A 13315-nucleotide genomic window follows, 5' to 3' on the forward strand; every position below is an offset into this window, starting at 1 on the left:
TGGGGTCACAAAGAGTCATACACAACTGAGCGACTGAGCACGCGCACGTGCACACATATACACACACACACACCACAAACACAGAAACAATCACCAAAGTAATTTCCACACCACTGAGGTGAGGTGGTAAAACTTTATGTAAAACAAGCAAGACTATCTATAAATGAAGCTTAAAAGTTGCTCACCTCTAGGGCAAAATGAGACCCTGACTATCACTCCCTAACTGCTATACAACAATCACAAACATCAGAACATATTCAAGTATCTCTATCAAGACCCTCATTTATGTATGAGCAAACTGCCATTCAGGCTCTGAAGGGTTCCTTAAGCCTCTGGTAAACATTCTCAATCTTAGTGAAATGTTCTTTCCAGGAAATCACAACCATATCTAGGCTTCACTCATTTAACAACCAGATACTGGAGAGGCCCTTGGTGCCAGCTCTGTGCCATGCACCTCTCAGGCCCAGCTAGAGTAGCCGGGAAACACACACACATGCATCCTTCCATTCAGCTCTTGTTGTTGCTCAGTTGCTAAGTGGTGTCTGACTCTTTGTGACCCCATGGACTGCAGCATGTCAGGCTTCCCTGTCCTTCACTGTGTCCTTGAGCTTGCTCAAACTCATGTCCATCGAGTCCGTGATGCCCTCCAACTATCTCGTCCTCTGTTGTCCCCTTCTGCTCCTGCCCTCAATCTTCCCTAGAATCAGGGTCTTTTCCAGTAAGCTGGCTTTTTGCATTATCTCCAGGAATCCTGAATCAGGGATTTGTCTCCAGCGGGACTTGAGACTTAGCACTGCATATTCTGCTGCAAGGCAAGCAGTCAGAGCAAGTTTCCTGAGATAAATCAATGCATTTGAAGAATGAGAGAAATGGCTGTAATAGGAAGGACACTGGATCTGCACTTTAGAATAATGGATTCAAGTCCCAGTGTTTATGGCCAGGCTCCTTCCTCCCTGTCTCCCACCCACCCCCTCCTGTTGTGCAAGACAACTTAGCTCTCATCTCAGAATCTTCTCAACTGATAATGCAACAATAAAACTCTCTATATATAGATTATACAGTTGTTAGAATTAAATGAGAAAATCAATGTAAAAGCACTTCATATATTTTTAAACACACTGCAAAGAACAAAGTTGTTCTTTAAGGTCATAAAAGAGACAATAAATCTATTCCAGGAATATTAATATTGCAAAAATATTTCACAGTTGCCTTATGAAAATTAATATTTTAAATAATTTATATTGTTTGGTTTAATAAGTTGAGAATTTACCACCTTTGGGCATCAAATGTATACCATACTGAAAATTATAAGAATACATGAAAAATAATACCACATGACACAGAGAAACTGCACATAATAACATGCATACTCATTTAAAACATACTCAAATATACACACAATTAGAAATGGAAATGCTATATTTTGGTATTCTGTTAAAATTAAAACATGAACTTAGAATAGAAAAATAATAGAATGATGTTCCAATTTCTAAAAGAAATAATTTTTAAAAAAATTTGATATATGATGTTTGATGATTGACTAGTTCTGCCTACAAGTATGTAAATGATGCAATTATAATGTGTACTATCAAAAGCTATTCCCTGGGTTTTCCATCAAATCATCACATTTAGCTGCGGAGACATGAACCACATTTATTTTATAAAGATAAATGCATTCATTTGAGGCTGGGTTTGTACAAAGGAAAACATCAGGTTGAAAATGATTGTCCTTTTTCTGATGATTTCCTTGATGAAAGTACAAAGAATTTTCTACTACAGCAAAAGAAACTTAGCTCAAACAGTAAAATGCTTGACTGTTTTGTTTGGAACACACTTTTGTATTTTGCAGCCACAGCGAGAGAGATGCAATTCTGCCTGGTGAGTGTAAAGGAGAAAGATAAGCCCTTATATCAAGAGTTTTTGCTAACCTTGCTACATTTACCATCAGAAAGAAAGTGGAGATTTGCAGCTTACTGAATTTTGAAGCCAAGAAAATGAGATGGAAGGGAAAAAATTGTTAAAGTAAAACTACACACGCTCTGTTTTCGTAATCTTGCCTGCTCCCAGGGCACTAGATAGCTATAATAGGATTAACTTCAAGACAGTTTTAATAAACAGAATTATTAAGTTATTGAGTTCATGCTGTATCTTATATACACAGACACATTTTTCATGTGGTTTAATTGAGGATTGGAATTTCAAGCTGGTAGAAGGTCTCCTAAATGTAATTACAATACAGAAAGAAAAATTTTCTAGTCAAAACTCTTTTCTCTTTTCCAGTCAGATGCATTTGAATGAGGACATTTCTATTTGTTTGACATAAGGATATTTTAAGCCATACTTTATTAAGTAGGAAAAGGCAAAGAACTAAACTAAGTTTTGAATTCAGATGGAGCTAAATTTTATTCTAGAATTCTTGCATCCATATTTTAAACAAATTTATAACCTTAAGTAACTCTTCTGAGCCTTTATCCTCATCAAAACCACAAATATTAATAATTATCAGTCATAGTTCTTAGTTGTAAGAAATGGACTTTGCCTGGTTAATGAGAAAATTAATCTAGTAGTAGAGTGAATAGTTATGGAGTGCCTTCTACCTGCCTCAGAGCCTTTAAAGTGTTACATTCATTGACTTTCCACATTTCTATTATTCCCTGTCGCAGAGGAGTAATTGAAGCACACAGGGATTAAGTTACTTACCCAAGGTCTCACACAGCTAAGAAGTGTCAGATCTGGGCCTGTGCTCTTAACTAATACTCTCAACTGAGCCTTTAGAGCTTCCTTGGTGGCTCAGTGGCAAAGAATCCACCTACCAATATAGGAGATGTGGGTTCAATCCCTGGGTCAGGAAGATCCTCTGGAGAAGGAAATGGCAACTCACTCCAGTATTCTTGCTTGAGGAAATCCAATGGACAGAGAAGCCTGGCAAGTCCATGGGGTTGAAAAAGAGTTAGCCACGACTTAATGACTGAGCACCAAAGTTCTATTATTGTAACTTACATACAACTTCCACTCTGACCCTGGTAGCGTTATTGGTGGCCCCTGTTGGTGCTACCATCCCAAGGACGAGGGACAGAGCTCCTCATTCTGGGTCAGGCTCTGATGATGTTGGATGTGAATAGGGAGGGAGGCTGTAGGGAAGGCTAGACAGGCAGCTTCTGCTTGTTAAGCTCCTCTAGAACAAGAATGCTGTCTCATTTTCGAAAGGTCTCAGGGTGAGGAACTCTTTCAACAGTCTCTTTAAGTCTCTTAAACACTGGAAAAGCAAAACCAATAACAAAATCCCACTTTAACTGTTCTAAAGATTAACAGAAATAATGTATATAAAAAGCCAACAGTCTAGTAAATAATTGTGCCTGTTCTTGTGTCAGCTCACCTCAAGTCCTACTTTTTCCATTACAAGTTGTATAACTTTAGATAAATGACACTACCTCACTGAGTTATTTGCTTCATTGTAAGTATTTGTGAGGATTAAAAATAAAGCATGTAACAAATTAATCATATTAAGTATTCCAAATGAACATATAAAGTAAATCTAGCCATATCTATGCAATGTTAAAATAACTGGTTAGTTTTAAAAAAAGAAAACTAATATGCTGATTAGTTTTTTTACCAGTTGACAGAATTTCTCTTATTCAGGTTAAGTGCAAAGCTCCAATCAGTTTTTTTTTTTTCAAACAATTGGGAAAATTACATTGAAACTTTATATACATTTTTAATCAATAGTTTAAAGAAGCAAAATATGATCATAAAATAGGTAAATTTAGGTCTGGATGTTACTATTCAATTTGGAGCTGTGTACTCTCTCAAACCATCTTGCCTAATAAAACCTAACACACATTAGTATCCTGGGAGTGATAGAAGTAAGAACATAATCCAGAAGTTTAAGCTTTTTGAGTTGCTCTCCTATAACAGGAAAAAGAAGCACAAAACTGTAAATCCAATATGCAATTATTCTTACAAATCTTGTAAGTAAACGTAAGTGCTTGAATCGACACATCCCTCCCTGGAGAAATCTTCTGATGGTGCTCTACTGGGCTCTGTCCTAGGCCTTGCCTTTGCTCATTGCTTGTGCCAGTAACTTGGACGTACTTTGACAATTTTTATCAAGAGCAGGCCTGATACAATGCAGACAAATGAAGAAGAAACTCTACCTACTGTAAGTATTCAACACAAAAATTGAAAATGGGGATAAATAAAAACTCATATTTATAAGTAAAAGTCCAATTCCATAAGTACATAATATGCAAATCATAGCTTAGCCAATTTTGGATACAATGGAGATCTGTCACACAATAACATGAAGTATCGAACAAAAGTCAGGGGTCTAGAATCTAACATGATGACCGTGGAGGCATCACAAGTGACCCAGATGGACTTCAAAAGAGCAGTCAAAACACCAAAGCACAGTCTCCAGAGGGTACGGCCAGCCCAACCCTAATTCTAAGGAACTTGGCCTTTAAGTTCCTTCAAAAATAGAAGACAGCTGTGGTTCTTCATCGAGTAGTGGGGGAAAGACACAAAAGCACACTCTCCATAAAGAAGAATACAAGGAAAAGGAATAGCTAATGAGCCAGTACGAAGAAAATGAACTTTAAGGCAAAACCAGTAAAGTCTATATGTACTAACTACACTGTGGAGTTGCTCTGAAAAGTAAATGCACGATTAGTCCTCGTTAGTGGAAACGTTATACCTATAATTAGAAGAGTGATACTCCTGACCTATTCTACCCCTGAAAAAAACCCACACTTGATATGTGAGTTTGAACCTCTGTGGTTTAAAAGGTAGCATTGCTACACTGAGGGGAGAAAAAGCAATTCAATACCATTCACCTTAGCCATGACTGAGGAGATTAAAAAGATTTGGTTTGGACAAGGGGAAAACAGGAATGACATTATGATTGTATTCATCTAATATTTGAAATATAGTCGTCAGTTTAGAGGATACATTAGATTTGTTTTGACCTGGTGCTAGATTGCATAATTAAAATAGATAAGATTGTAGAAAAAGATGTTGGTTCATACCTAACTAAAATAAAATGCTTGTGTGTTTGTTGTTGTTTTGTATGTCAAATAATTACACAAAGAATACAAGAATATATCCTCTTTAATAAAATACTCAAACATAATAGGTACAAGAAAAATTATGAGAACCCTTCTTCAGCATTTCAAGTTACGTTTTCTTTCTGGTTTCTTTTGCTGTAGAGAAGTTTTGTATTTGTAAATGTTAATAATGTTAATCCTTTAACTTAAGCTTTCTGAGTTTGGTTTTTTTTTTTTTTTACTAAAATCCTTAATGTTAAATGTAGAGGGAATGTGTAATTTCCTTGGTTCTTTCTCGCCTCAGCAAAGATTTGAAATGTTTGAAATGACCAGTGTTATAGCTCAGTTACAGCTCAGAGTTTTATTCGGTGAACAAAGGATTGTACACCCTCAAGGCATGAGGGCAGGCCGACCCCAAAGGAGAGGCCTCAATCTGTTTTGATTTCCTCTTTTTATACATTTTGTCTCTTTCCCGCTGAGCCTGCCCCATGCAAAATGGGGTAGCCAAGAAGATGGTGGTTGTTTCACCTGAATTTCTCACTCTGGTCCATGGATTTTGGATTTTCTTTTGTTCCATTTTCTTGGGCTTTCCCCTTTCTTTGTCTTTTAGCCACCACCATTTTGGAGTCCTTTTTCCTATTCTAACTACCTAACATTAAAATTATAATACTTTCATAATTTTATGTTTTGTTCTATGATTCAAAAGGAATTTTTAAAATATTTTTTGTGAGACTGTCGTATAACTTTATTTCCAAGTGGGCAGGTCATCATCTTCACATTTGTTGATAATGTGTGCCCTCAAGGAGAGGAAGCTTGAAACTACTGAGGCATGGTAAGGAAAATCACAAGCATACTCTGCTCATTTCCTGCCCCAAATCCACCTTCTCGTTTCTCCTTACTGTTGTAACCCCAACTGTGGTTACTGTAGAATGTGTCTTCTTAAAAGAGGTTAACTTCCAGCCTTTTATGAAACTAGAGATACAGATCTTGCCACAGTGTGCGAGTGTGTGCTCAGTCTCTCATTTCAGACTTCTCACGATCCTGTGGACGATAGCCTGTCAGGTTCCTCTGTCCAGGGTATTATCCCAAGCAAGAATACTGGAGTGGGTTGCTGTATCCTCCTTCAAGGGATCTTCCTGACCCAAGGATCAAACCTGACCCAGGGATCGACTCCTTTTGAATCCTACTCTGGCAGGCAGATTCTTTACCACTGAGCCACCTGGAAAGCCCTCTTTCCACAGAGTTGTAGGTAAAATTCTGGGCACATCTAGGACAGTTTCCTTTTCAGTGTAGGCAGCAGATTGAGTAGTTTCCTGTGTAAGATAGGCTTTTTCCCTCTTTGTTACTTTGTTCTTCTTTTCTGGACTGCCAGATGTGAAACCATAATAATTAGCCATGTTACTATTATGAGATACTTACTACAGTGAAAAAATCACATCCAAAAGAAAAATGATCTTTAGACAGAAGGAGCTTGGGATATCAACAGTGTGGAGAAATTGTTACATTACAATGATACATCTTGTTAAGTGAAACTTTTATTCAAGTCGCTGCTGAATTCAGTGGATCTATCAGTTCAGTTCAGTCGCTCAGTCGTGTCCGACTCTTTGTGACCCCATGAATCGCAGCACGCCAGGCCTCCCTGTCCATCACCAACTCCTGGAGTTCACTCAGACTCACGTCCATTGAGTCAGTGATGTCATCCAGCCATCTCATCCTCTGGCGTCCCCTTCTCCTCCTGCCCCCAATCCCTCCCAACATCAGAGTCTTTATCAATGAGTCAACTCTTCGCATGAGGTGGCCAAAGTACTGGAATTTCAGCTTTAGCATCATTCCCTCCAAAGAAATCCCAGGGCTGATCTCCTTCAGAATGGACTGGTTGCATCTTCTTGCAGTCCAAGGGACTCTCAAGAGTCTTCTCCAATACCACAGTTCAAAAGCATCAATTCTTCGGTGCTCAGCCTTCTTCACAGTCCAACTCTCACATCCATACATGACCACTGGAAAAACCATAGCCTTGACTAGACGAACCTTTGTTGGCAAAGTAATGTCTCTGCTTTTGAATATACTATCTAGGTTGGTCATAACTTTCCTTCCAAGGAGTAAGCGTCTTTTAATTTCATGGCTGCAGTCACCATCTGCAGTGATTTTGGAGCCCAAAAAAATAAAGTCTGACAATGTTTCCACTGTTTCCCCATCTATTTCCCATGAAGTGATGGGACCGGATGCCATGATCTTCGTTTTCTGAATATTGAGCTTTAAGCCAACTTTTTCACTCTCCTCTTTCACTTTCATCAAGAGGCTTTTTAGTTCCTCTTCACTTTCTGCCATAAGGGTGGTGTCATCTGCATATCTGAGGTTATTGAAATTTCTCCCGGCAATCTTGATTCCAGCTTGTGTTTCTTCCAGTCAAGCATTTCTCATGATGTACTCTGCATATAAGTTAAATAAGCAGGGTGACAATATACAGCCTTGACGTACTCTTTTTCCTATTTGGAACCAGTCTGCTGTTCCATGTCCAGTTCTAACTGTTGCTTCCTGACCTGCATACAAATTTCTCAAGAGGCAGATCAGGTGGTCTGGTATTCCCATCTCTTTCAGAATTTTCCACAGTTTATTGTGATCCACATAGTCAAAGGCTTTGACATAGTCAATAAAGCATAAATAGATGTTTTTCTGGAACTCTCTTGCTTTTTCCATGAACCAACGAATGTTGGCAATTTGATCTCTGGTTCTTCTGCCTTTTATAAAACCAGTTTGAACGTCAGGAAGTTCACGGTTCACATATTGCTGAAACCTGGCTTGGAGAATTTTGAGCATTACTTTACTAGCGTGTGAGATGAGTGCAATTGTGCAGTAGTTTGAACATTCTTTGGGACTGGAATGAAAACTGACCTTTTCCAGTCCTGTGGCCACTGCTGAGTTTTCCAAATTTGCTGGCATATGGAGTGCAGCACTTTCACAGCATCATCTTTCAGGATTTGGAATAGCTCAACTGGAATTCTATCACCTCCACTAGCTTTGTTCGTAGTGATGTTTTCTAAAGCCCACTTGACTTCACATTCCAGTATGTCTGGCTCTAGGTGAGTGATCATACCATGGTGATTATCTGGGAGGTGAAGATCTTTTTTGTACAGTTCTTCTGTGTATTCTTGCCATCTCTTCTTAATATCTTCTGCTTCTGTTAGGTCCATACCATTTCTGTCCTTTATCGAGCCCATCTTTGCATGAAATGTTCCCTTGGTATCTCTGATTTTCTTGAAGAGATCTCTAGTCTTTCCCATTCTGTTGTTTTCCTCTATTTCTTTGCATTGATCACTGAAGAAGGCTTTCTTATCTCTTCTTGCTATTCTTTGGAACTCTGAATTCAGATGCTTATACCTTTCCTATTCTCCTTTGCTTTCCCTTCTCTTCTTTTCACAGCTATTTGTAAGGCCTCCCCAGACAGCCATTTTGCTTTTTTGCTTTTCTTTCCATGGGGATGGTCTTGATCCCTGTCTCCTGTACAATGTCACGAACCTCGTTCCATAGTTCATCAGGCACTCTATCTATCAGATCTAGGCCCTTAAATCTATTTCTCACTTCCATTGTATAATCATAAGGGATTTGATTTAGGTCATACCTGAATGGTCTAGTGGTTTTCCCTACTTTCTTCAATTTAAGTCTGAATTTGGCAATACAGAGTTCATGATCTGAGCCACAGTCAGCTCCTGGTCTTGTTTTTGCTGACTGTATAGAGGCTTCTCCATCTTTGGCTGCAAAGAATATAATCAATCTGATTTCGGTGTTGACCATCTGGTGATGTCCATATATAGAGTCTTCTCTTGTGTTGTTGGAAGAGGGTGTTTGCTATGACCAGTGCATTTTCTTGGCAAAACTCTATTAGTCTTAGCCCTGCTTCATTCCGTATTTCAAGGCCAAATTTGCCTGTTACTCCAGGTGTTTCTTGACTTCCTACTTCTGCATTCCAGTCCCCTATAATGAAAAGGACATGTTTTTTGGGTGTTAGTTCTAAAAGGTCTTGTAGGTCTTCGTAAAACCATTTAACTTCAGCTTCTTCAGCATTACTGGTTGGGGCATAGACTTGGATTACTGTGATATTGAATGGTTTGCCTTGGAAACAAACAGAGATCATTCTGTCATTTTTGAGGTTGCATCCAAGTACTGCATTTTGGACTCTTTTGTTGACCATGATGGCTACTCCATTTCTTCTGAGGGATTCCCGCCCACAGTAGTAGAAATAATGGTCATTTGAGTTAAATTCACCCATTCCAGTCCATTTTAGTTCACTGATTCCTAGAATGTCGACATTCACTCTTGCCATCTCTTGTTTGACCACTTCCAATTTGCCTTGATTCATGGACCTGACATTCCAGGTTCCTATGCAATATTGCTCTTTACAGCATCGGACCTTGCTTCTATCACCAGTCACATCCACAGCTGGGTATTGTTTTTGCTTTGGCTCCATCCCTTCATTCTTTCTGGAGTTATTTCTCCACTGATCTCCAGTAGCATATTGGGCACCTACTGACCTGGGGAGTTCCTCTTTCAGTATCCTATCGTTTTGCCTTTTCATACTGTTCATGGGGTCCTCAAGGCAAAACTACTGAAGTGGTTTGCCATTCCCTTCTCCAGTGGACCACATTCTGTCAGATCTCTCCACCATGACCTGCCCGTCTTGGGTTGCCCCACGGGCATGGCTTAGTTTCATTGAGTTAGACAAGGCTGTGGTCCTAGTGTGATTAGATTGACTAGTTTTCTGTGAGTATGGTTTCAGTGTGTCTGCCCTCTGATGCCCTCTTGCAACACTTACTGTCTTACTTGGGTTTCTCTTACCTTTGGCGTGGGGTATCTCTTCAGGGCTGCTCCAGCAAAGCGCAGCCATTGCTCCTTACAGTGGATCTATAGCACTCACCAAATAGGAAAAGGAGTACGTCAAGGCTGTATATTGTCACTCTGTTTATTTAACTTATATGCAGAGTACATCATGAGAAACGCTGGACTGGAAGAAACACAAGCTGGAATCAAGATTGCTGGGAGAAATTTCAATAACCTCAGATATGCAGATGACACCACCCTTATGGCAGAAAGTGAAGAGGAACTAAAAAGCCTCTTGATGAAAGTGAAAGTGGAGAGTGAAAAAGTTGGCTTAAAGCTCAACATTCAGAAAACGAAGATCATGGCATCTGGTCCCATCACCTCATGGGAAATCAATGGGGAAACAGTGGAAACATTGTCAGACTTTACTTTTTGGGCTCCAAAATCACTGCAGATGGTGACTGCAGCCATGAAATTAAAAGACGCTTACTCCTTGGAAGGAAAGTTATGTCCACCTAGATAGCATATTCAAAAGCAGAGACATTACTTTGCCAACACAGGTTCGTCTAGTCAAGGCTATGGTTTTTCCTGTGGTCATGTATGGATGTGAGAGTTGGACTGTGAAGAAGGCTGAGCACCGAAGAATTGATGCTTTTGAACTGTGGTGTTGGAGAAGACTCTTGAGAGTCCCTTGGACTGCAAGGAGATGCAACCAGTCCATTCTGAAGGGGATCAGCCCTGGGATTTCTTTGGAGGGAATGATGCTAAAGCTGAAATTCCAGTACTTTGGCCACCTCATGTGAAGGGTTGACTCATTGGAAAAGACTCTGATGCTGGGAGGGATTGGGGGCAGGAGGAGAAGGGGACACCAGAGGATGAGATGGCTGGATGGCATCACTGACTCAATGGACGTGAGTCTGAGTGAACTCCGGGAGTTGGTGATGGAAAGGAAGGCCTGGCATGCTGGGATTCATGGGGTTGCAAAGAGTGGAACACGACTGAGCGACTGAACAGAACTGGACTGTATAGCACTCACCATTACGGACTGATCTCTAGGATCAAAATACTTTATCAAAATTTGAAATTTAAATCATTGACCTTTAGATTCCAGAGCTGCCAATAAAACTACGATAACACCAGCTTATTTTTTTTGTTGAGCCTGTAGTTTTACTCAGGCTCCTCAACAGCATTCAGAATTTTCTCTTTATCATTGTCTTGTAATTTAAGAATGTATAAGTGAGTTTGTCTTTATTCGTATTGTGTAGCCCTTAGAGGGTCATTTTATATCAAAGATTTGAATTTTATCTAAGCCCTGAGAATTATTTCTGTTGCTTCATATCCTTTATCCAACCCTCCGGATGTCTCTCAAGTGGATGTTGGAATTTTCAAATCTATCTTCAGTCTGTGTGCTCAGTCACTTCTTTTGCATCCAACTCTTCACGATCCCATGGAATGAAGCCTGCTAGGCTCCTCTGTCCATGGAATTATCCCAGGAAGAATACTGGAGTGGATTGTCTTTTCCTCCTTCAGGGTCACAGTCTATGAAACCTGCCTTATCTTTTGCATCTCTTTTTGTCACCGTTTATTCTTTGGCTATGTTTACACTAGAGGACCCCTGATGACTGGTGGCTGCCACTTCTGAAGGTTATTTCAGAGGAAAGGCAGAGTAGGCTGTTGATGGCACTGAGCTTAGCTTCTTGGTAAGTAGCAACCCCTTTCTTACTGGATGCTACAAATATTTAACTGTTATTAGGTTTAAGTCAGGCTCTGTTCTGGTGTTTTAGTAGTCAATCCCTAGATCTCAATGACATCAAATGACAAATATTTATCACAGTCCCTTGGGACCCAGACTAACAGGCCCTCCATCAAGTTGTGAGTCTAACATCTCTACATAAAGTTTCAGGTTTCACAGTGGAAGGTGAGGTGTGCATTTTCTAAATGCTTTTATCCTGGAGTGATATGTGTCACTTCCATACATATTTTATTGACTTCAAGCAACTTATAGAGCCACTTCCAGCCACCAAGGAGTGGGTACTGAGAAAGGAGTAAGCAATCATCTGAGATGTCTATGACTATCTATGCTCCCTTACACAGCATAGCTACTAAGCAATTGGAATAGACATTGACCAGAGCACCAGACTGGGGTTTTTTCAGTCCCTTGGAGACTTACCCCTTGGGTGCTGAGTCATAAAGGGAAAGATGAATCTTGGAAGAAATGCTTGGGAGGCTGGGCAGTAGAGGAATTGAGGGGACTGAGAGTAGCATTGATTAAATAACTGGAAGAAAAGTCTTAAAATATTTAAACAACTGGTCTAGCTGGTCTATAGCAGCTACACATCAGTCCTGCACTGTCCTTGCTCCCAGGTGTCCACATGCTCACTGCTGTAACTTGGAAGGGTATCTCAGCTGCCTATTAATCTGCAAAATCACAGGTGCCAGCCTATTAACTTTTCTGGATCAGAGCCCCAGTGATTCATCCTGACAATTGCCAAAAAGAACCCTCTGTCTGTATCCTTTGTCTCTGAGCACATTGTGCCCTAGATCCACTCCCGTCTCTGCAGCAGCTCTTCCCGCAAAATGGTTTGTGCTGTAGATCTTATGACAGTCTCATCCCATTTACTCTATATTATTTTCAAAATTGCTCAAAATGTTTAGTCTGCTGGTGGCACAATTTGCAGTTTTCCTGGGAGAATATTGGTCTATTCTTTTTAAAAAAACTAAATTCTGTCACTTCTAAGCATTTGGAGAGGGAAGGAAGACAGTCACATTTACTTATTCTGCCATTTTGACACGATGTTTTATTAAAAGGATTATCATATACCAAAGTTCCCCCTTGAGAAGGGATGAAATTTCCATAACTAAAATTTTCCTATGGGTGTAGGAAACAAGAGGAAACCAAAGGAAAGCAGTAAGGGTTAATGTTGTAGACCTGGTCCTAAATCCCAGTTTTGCTTGTTAACAATTAAATGCCCTTTTGCAGCTCTTCTGTCTCCTCTGAATCCCTGTTCTCTCATTTGTAAAATGGAGGTAATAAACCCATCTGAAAAATTTGTGCAAATGATGAAGACAATGTATATAACTAGATTTTGATCTTAGCAGCAAGCATTACACTGTAGCTCTTATTATTAGGATGAAAAGTGGAAGTGTTAATCACTCAGTTGTGTCTGATTTTATGCAACCCATAGACAATAGCTTATCAGGCTCCGCTGTCTATGGAATTCTTCAGGCAAGAATACTGGAGTGGGTAGCATTCCCTTCTCCAGGGGATCTTCCCGACCCAGGGTTCAAACCCCGGTCTCTTGCATCTCAGGCAGATTCTTTACCATCTGAGCCACCAGGGAAGCCCCATGCTAGAAAATTCATTAATCATAAGATGATTGGTTAAGACTGTCTTTGAGTAGACTAAACAAACATTCCAAGTTTACTTGATCAGTCCTGGTTTATACCTGTTTTCTCAG

The sequence above is a fragment of the Bos indicus genome, chromosome 17, assembly GCF_029378745.1.
Source record: "Bos indicus isolate NIAB-ARS_2022 breed Sahiwal x Tharparkar chromosome 17, NIAB-ARS_B.indTharparkar_mat_pri_1.0, whole genome shotgun sequence".
Taxonomy (NCBI): Eukaryota; Metazoa; Chordata; class Mammalia; order Artiodactyla; family Bovidae; genus Bos; species Bos indicus.